This window comes from Elephantulus edwardii, unplaced genomic scaffold, assembly GCF_000299155.1.
Source record: "Elephantulus edwardii isolate Elephantulus edwardi_28Jun2011 unplaced genomic scaffold, EleEdw1.0 scaffold00018, whole genome shotgun sequence".
In the NCBI taxonomy this organism is placed as follows: domain Eukaryota; kingdom Metazoa; phylum Chordata; class Mammalia; order Macroscelidea; family Macroscelididae; genus Elephantulus; species Elephantulus edwardii.
Genome location: NW_006399768.1, coordinates 16,883,123 through 16,891,200, shown reverse-complemented (window position 1 = coordinate 16,891,200; position 8,078 = coordinate 16,883,123). Strand labels below are relative to the sequence as shown.

Here is an 8,078-nt window from a genome sequence, read left to right as displayed (position 1 = left end):
CACATAACAACAACAACAGAACACTGACAGAAATCCTAAGGAAAACGACAGCAAAAACAAAACCAGAAAAGAATCTACTGTAATGATCAAATTATTGCAAATTTCAGCAACAGAATTTTTTTCAACTTGTATGACCATATGTTCTGGTCTGTCTGAAGCTTTCGTAGTTTTATCAGTAAAAGTCAGTACTAGGGAAATCAGAATGGTTGGCTAACTTTGGACTCGGTTTTAATAGCTACTATAGACTGTTCTTTCACTTTTAAATTATATAATCAGGGTAAGTTCCAGAAGAGAAAAGCTTTCCTAGATGGCGTATGTGAGAGAACTTCTCAAAGTGAAAATAAGAACCCTCGTGGGGTCATGATGAGACTGAGTATTTGATGTTCTTAATTATTGACTGTTCCAGTTACTAGTATGTTCACCAGAGGGTTGGCATAGGTCAGAAGCTTGTCCTTTCAAAAATAGTGAAACTCTTGGAAATTTAACTAGAGATGAATTGTCTCCTGCAAATATTACTTAGTATTAAACTCTCAACATACATATAGCTTTGATAATGCCATATATTTAATTCTTATTCTTTTCAAATACTTTGTTAAGCAAATTCTACACATGTCTCTGCCTTAACTTAAATGCAATAGTGTAGTACATGGTATATGGCATGGAGTGCATTGTTATCCTGGACTATTAGTAATTCTATACCCTGCACTGTTGTTGCTGTTGCTATGTGCCACCAAGTCACCTGCACTAACTAGCAAACTAAAATCCTTCATAGTCAATGGTTAAGCCTTCAATTGGTATCACAAAAAGGCTGACAGTAAGAACTCATACAGAGGTTCTGTAGGGAAAAGGCTTATCTTTTCCTGTGAAAATTGCAGCCTAGGAAACACCATGGTGCAGCTCTAGTTTGTCATATGCGATCAAGGTAAATTAAATATGGATTTGAAAAAGTTACCGTGATAGAAAAGGTAGAGTAAAAGTCAGAGAAAGATGAAGACCCTCAGTAAGATGAAGTGACACAGTTATTGAAACAATGACCTCAAATATATCAGAGATAATAAATATGGAACAGGATAAGGCAAGTTTCAAATTCAAGTTGTTCATAGGGTCACTATGAGATGCAGTCAGTTCAATGGCACTTAACAATAACAACAACAATAACAATAGCAATAACAATAACAGTAACAAAAGAGGGGAATGTATGTAAAATGAATGAAAAATATGCATAATGTACATTCTAAATAAGGAAGCAGTAGAATGAGTTACTATAGAACTATTACAGATATACATGTATATAAATAAATAAAATTTTGTGTATAGTGATATATGTAACTAACTATTATATAATATGGCATATTGTAAGAATAGCATAAAATTGGGCAGGATTTTTTTGTCTCATACAGAGGGTTGTTATGAGTTACAGTTGTCTTGCCAACACCTAACAACAATAGTATGTTACATAAATAACATTTGAATTCAATATATAGAAAGAACTTATTTTCTATTTCAGATAATAAAAGATACCTAATGTGATGCTGGTGGCTTGGTAGTAAGAAATTATGCAGAAAACAACAACAAAGGAACAAAAAAAAGCACACAGTTTGAATCAATCAGTTGCTCCATATGAGAAATATGAGCAATCCCTTCCTGTATGTGCCTCTGAAAACTCACTGAAGAATCAACTGTAAATCGGTTCCATTTCAATAATCCAAAATAATAACAGATATTATGTTTGAAAAATACACTTCTATATGATGTAAAGTATACTACTACATACTACCAAGTAGTATAGTACTATACTGCATTATAGTACTATACTATAGTAAAATAGTACTATATATTCTGCAGAATATTGAGAAGCAATGATGTCAGTCTAGCAACTAAGGTGTACCTGATCCTGGGGTATGGTCTTCACAATTACTTGCTATGCAGCAGAGAACTGGACAATGACTAAGGATGATAGAAGAATAGATGCCTTTGAATTGTGGTTCTAGAGAAGAGTATTGAACACTCCATGGACTGCCAGAAGAACATCCTCTTGTAGAGGATGAAACTAAGTTTCTCTTTGGAGGCTAGCATTTTGGAGTTCCATCTCACATACTTTGGGCATGTGGCCATGAGGGACCAATCCAAGGAGAAAGACTTTATTCTCAGTAGCATGTGGAACAGTGCAGGAGACGAAGACCTCAGATGAGATGGTTTGACACAGTAACTGAGATATAGGGAGTAGTTGTGTCAGAGTTAGTGAGATTGGCTTGGGATAGGGTAAGCTTCAGAATTGTTGTACATAGGGTCACTGTGAGTTTCAGGTGCCTCAAGAGCATGTAACAACATATAAAGTGAGTCTAATAACTATATATTTTATCAAGTTAGTTAAAAACTTTTACTTAAATCAGCAATTAAGCCAAATAAATGAGAATCAATGTGAAATCTTAAAAACCATTAAAAATAAGAAGTGACAGGGGAAAAATAATATCTGATAAGTCTGACAATGTGAGTTTGGAAAAACATACACTTGTCAAAATTGTAAAAACTGAATTAATTCTCAGGATATTTTAGAAACATTCATATGTTCAAATGGACAGATGTTTGGACTTACCATGTAGACAAAATATCCTAATGGTTGCTTGGACTCATTAAAAGTTTTTATCATACTTTCAGATGGTTAATACTGTGTAGGCAGCTAGATATGCAACAGTTTGTCTAATGGCATCTTGAGAACAGAGAAAAAGAAACTTTCCTAGAAAATATCTTTCTGAAATAGAAACCTAAGTCTGTAGTTTTGTGACTCTTCAGATATCAAAGGGTTGTTTTTTTTTAAAAAAAATTCTTTTTAAATTCCTGTTGGGAAAGATGATTAAGGGGACAAAAAATTATTAGCTGGCCTACTGGCAATCAGCTGCTCTGCAATCCCAAAGACACTTGGTTCAAGTTTACCAGCTGGACCACGAAAAGATGAGCAACCTCCTCCCATGTCATTAACCACCTCTGAAATCCCAGCAGAAGGTCAACTGACTATGGTCCACCAGCCACAACACAACAAGGTTATCAATATATAGATGTGAGCAGAGATCTTGGTTTCTACTAAAGAAAGATTAAGGGTTTCTAACAAATTCCAAACTGACTTTCTAATATTCAACATGAAAAATTGCAACTACCTTTCATTTCTTCCTAATATAATTATAAATATAGCTGAAAAATTATAATTTCAGGACCAAAGTTTCATTTACTCTTAGATAGAAAAGGTAGATACTCTTTAGCTACACACACATGTCAGTTTCTGACTAAGCTTCACAATGCAGATGTGAAGCAGGGAAAGGAGAGAATCTGGGGAATTAATATTTTGTGGGAATCTTCAAAATATCCAGTGAAGTAAGGACAGAACCATTGAAAATTATTATGGAATATTCCATCCTTCACAATATCTCAAATATCTTATTCTCCTATTTCATGCTAACATATATGTTTTTACTTCAAAATATGGGATATATGAAATTTCAAGTTCCTTTTTATTATTTTTAGCTTTATTATCACCATATTGTTTAAGAGGTGATGTGGTGATGTAGTCTATAGAGAGTTTTACTGTTTAGACTACACATAACCTGTGGTTAAAAATCAACCAGAGGCAGCATATGAGGAAAATGTACTATCTCCTTCTGTGTAATTCATAGCCTCAAAAACCCAATCCTTGGGTTTCTAGAAATCAAAAATGACTTAATGGGCAGTGGTGGTTTTTATGTCTTTTTTGGTAGTTTTTTGGGTGTTTTTTTTATATAGGCTGAATACCTTTCTTAAAAATATCAGTTGAAAATCAAAATGCTTTGTAAACATGAATTGTGTATTTTGTTGTTGTTATTTGCCATTGAGTTACCATAGAATTAGGATGAGCTAATTGATTTGGATTATTATAGAAGAACCAAAGTCTTTGAGTTGGGCTGGAGAAGATATCAAACATATCACAGACTGCCAAGAGAACAAATGTGTCTAACCTGGAAAAAGGGAAACAGGGTGCTCCTTGGAAGCAAGGATGGTGAAATTGTCTCACAAACTTAGGACATGTTGTCAGAAGGGGTCAGTCTTTGGGGAAGGACATCACGCTTAGAAAGGTGAAAGGTAGTGCAAGAGACACAGCGATTGTGGCAACAGGGTCAGTTGTGTCAGAGATGGTGAGGTTGGCACAGGATGAGGTTGGTAAGGTTCAGAGCCATCGTCCACAGAGTTTTTATATGTTGTAGTCTACTGCACATAAAAACAACATGGATTAATATTTTACTCTAGTCAAAATAGCTGCTTTTCATCTAGTCTTCCTAATTTACTGAGGGTTGTTACTGTTGCTGCTTCTGTTTAAATATATAAATTCATTTCTACTTCAAGTCTTGTCTCCCACAAAGCCTTTCATATTGTTCAGACTACTGACATTTTAGTTAATTTCAATGAAAATTTACAGAGACATTGGATTTCCATTCATTCATTGTACTTTTCTCCCCTTCCTACCCTCCCCCCCACCGGTACACTACCCTCCTGGAAAAGTAAAAGAAAAATTCTTTCACTGTTTTACAAACCTTCCCCCAGGAACACTCCACTATGCAGCCTTCGCTCTGGACTCCTGTCTTGACAAAAATACCTAATCACATATCCCTTTTAAAGTTTTCTCCCTCCTCTGTTTCAATGCAGTATACATTATTGAACTCAGTCTCCCCCCAACTCAGAGGTCAGTCCTGTTTTACAACAGTGGTACCAGGCAGTATTTTTCTTTTGTGACTGAGATACTTCACTCAGCATAATGTCCTCCAGGGTCACCCATTTTGAATAATATTGCATGAGTTCCTTGTTTTTCAATGCAGCGTAGTATTCCATTGTGCGAATATACAACACTTAGGGCACTTAGGTGGTTTTCAGCTCCTTGCTATTGTGAACAAAGCCACGATAAACATGGGTGTGCATAATTTACGTTATACATAATAAATTGATGTTGAAAATAAGTGATCTGGTCTAGACAAAGCAACATATTTTTTGGGGGAATAGTCTCTCCCTGGAGCAAAATGTTAAGATTTGGGCTGTTCATTAAACGGATGAGAATTTGAGTTAACCTAGAGGCATCTTGGATGTAAAGCCTGAGCTCCACAATTTATCTGACAAACATAGAGTCTCCAATATTTAGAATCACCTTGAGACAACCATTCTTACTGGTTTGTAGGGAGTTTCTCCCATCTCTTTCTGAATGATCTCTTTGAAATTAGAGGATCTCTGGTGCTATGATATTTAAACTCTTAGTGCCAAAGGGTTGACAGTTTATACCTACCAACTGCTCTGTGGGAAAAAGTCCTGAAAACTTCCTTCCATAAAGATGAGCCCTAGAGGCTCTCTGGTGGTGTTCTACGCTGTCTAATGGGGTCACTGTGAATCACTATGGATTTGATAGCAACCGATTTAAGAGAAATTTTAATATATAGGGAGGTCTGGTTGCTCAGTGCCCTATCAATCCAAAGGCTGACAGTTTGAATCCATCGCCTGCTTTACAGGTAAAAGGTGAGCCATCTTCCTTTGTGCATTTGTAGCCTCTGAAAAACCACTGGATGATTATCTATTCATCTGTTCTGACTCGTTGGCTATTAAGAATTTTTAATTGCTGTTGCTTTTAAATAAATAACCATATTCCTTAAAGATCAATCTGCTAATTGAAGAAATCTCAATATTTGAAAATCAAATATGTTCAGATCTCTTTAATAGCTCTTTGGCCTCCTCTTTGGACAAGATGGCCAAGCCGAATCCACCCACGAGTACTGCTGCCACCCCAGTCCCAGCACTGGCTGTGGCTGCAGCTCCTGTTCCAAACTCAGCCCCAGCTCCGGCTCCAGCTCAAACTCCTGCCCCCTCCTCGGCCCCGGCTCCAGCTCCTGCCTTACGCTCGGACCCCAACGCCCCAGCGACTATGCCCGCAGGCTCGGGCCAGACCTCGACTGCAGCGCAAGCCCTGGGCGCAGACCCCGGCGCCACCGCCGCCCGGCCCGGCTCTCTCTGGGCCCTTCCTTGGCGGCCGGGAAGTCCGTCTGGACCCAGTCATTTTAGCCTCCATCGTGGATGGCTATGAGCGACGCAATGAGGGCGCTGCCCTAGTTATCCGGACTTTGCTGGGAACTGTCAACAAGCACTCAGTGGAAGTTACAGATTGCTTTTCAGTGCCTCACAATGAGTCTGCAGATGAGGTGGCTGTTGACGTGGAATTTGCTAAGAACATGTATGAGTTACACAAGAAAGTCTCTCCAAATGAACTCATCCTAGGCTGGTACGCTACAGGCCACGACATCACAGAGCATTCTGTACTGATTCATGAGTACTATAGCCGGGAGGCCCCCAACCACATTCATCTCACTGTGAACACCAGCCTCCAGAATGGCCGCATGGGCATCAAGGCCCATGTCAGCACTTTAATGGGTGTCTCTGGAAGGACCATGGGAGTGATGTTCATACCTTGGACGGTGAGATACTCATATTATAACACCAAACGCATTGGAGTTGACCTCATTATAAAGACCTGTTTTAGTCCCAACCTGGTGATTGGACTCTCAGGTGATTTGCAGCAGGTTGGAGGAGCATCAGCCCATATCCAGGATGCCCCAAGCACAGTATTGCAGTATGCAGAAGATGTGCTGTCTGGAAAAGTGTGAGCAGCTGACAATACTGTGGGCCACTTCTTGATGAGTCTGGTCAACCAAGTACCTGAAATTGCTCCTGATAACTTTGAGACCATGCTCAACAGCAATATCAACTGACCTGCTGATGGTAACCTACTTGGCTAATCTCACAGTCACAGATTGCCCTCAATGAGAAACTTGTAAACCTGTGAACAGGCCCTAAGAAGCATTCCTGCCACTCTAGGCTCCAACCTTGGGACTTAGAGTAAAGGAAAAGATAGTTTCTTTGAGGTCTTGAGTCACATTGAATCAGGCAACTGAATGACTTAACCATTTCTTAAACATACCCTGCCTTTTGTAAAAGGAAAAGAAATACCTTTAATAGACTAAACAATAATGTGGATCTTATTTAATTGGACAAATGTTAATTAGCCATTTAAACTCCTTTGTATCCAAGATTGACAGGACAGAGAATCTAAGATATTTTTCATCTTTCATCATCACTAACAGTAACATCATCATCACCCTCTCCATTTATATCCTCATCAAAAGCATTATTAGATGTCTAAAATTATAATACCTAAAAGAAACATACAATGTGTTAGAAGAGAAAATAATTTTAATTAAAGTATAGAGTTAAAATACAACTGTAAGCAAGAAATCATATGCTATTTACTGCTAGGTGATGGCAGGAACATGTAGCATGTAATAATATAAGTGGCCATCATTCAGCAGCAACAAAGATAGTGACAAGTATAGAGACAGAAATATGAACCGCAGTTGCCCCTGCACACCACAGTCACAGCTGCTACCCAGAAGACATATTGCAAGTGAGCTCTCAATACAAACTACGTGATGTTAAATCACTAGCCTAGGAAACTTGCTTTCCTCCTGGGTTGAATAAACCCTGTTAAAAATCAGTGTACACCTCATGTTCAAAGGCCTACAGTTATTGTAATCTGTCATCCAAAAAGAAACATTAATTTAGCAATTATATACTTTTATATGCATTATAAATTTATTCCAGATTAATCTAGGATTCATTAAATCTGACATATGTGGATACCTTACAGATCATTGTTGTTGTTAGATGCCGTTAAGGTGATGATGACTTGCAAACCCAAGAACAAGAAATCAGATCCTTTAAGGCATATAAAGGGAAAAGGAAAACATATCCCAGAAACAGGGAAAAGTATAATTTAAAGACTTGGATTCAGACTAGACCTACTTCACACATACTTTAATGCAATGAGATTAGAACAAGAAGAGGAACAGTGAGCGACAAAAAGGTAAAGTGTGGACTAGGCTAGCAAAGTGGACATTGTTTCCAGAGTAGTAAGAAGGCAAGAAAGAAATTTAGCAGTTTAGAAACTCAATATGATGTTGAGTTTTCACAAAGAATACTAAGCCAGGTCAGGGCAGGGAGGAGGAACTGTGATCAAAGCA

General features: G+C 38.0%; 1 pseudogene; it reads left to right on the top strand.

Moving 5' to 3' along the window:
* The first annotated feature begins 5,752 nt into the window (after positions 1 to 5,752).
* LOC102855421 lies at positions 5,753 to 6,844 on the top strand (annotated as a pseudogene).
* The last annotated feature ends 1,234 nt before the right edge of the window (positions 6,845 to 8,078 follow it).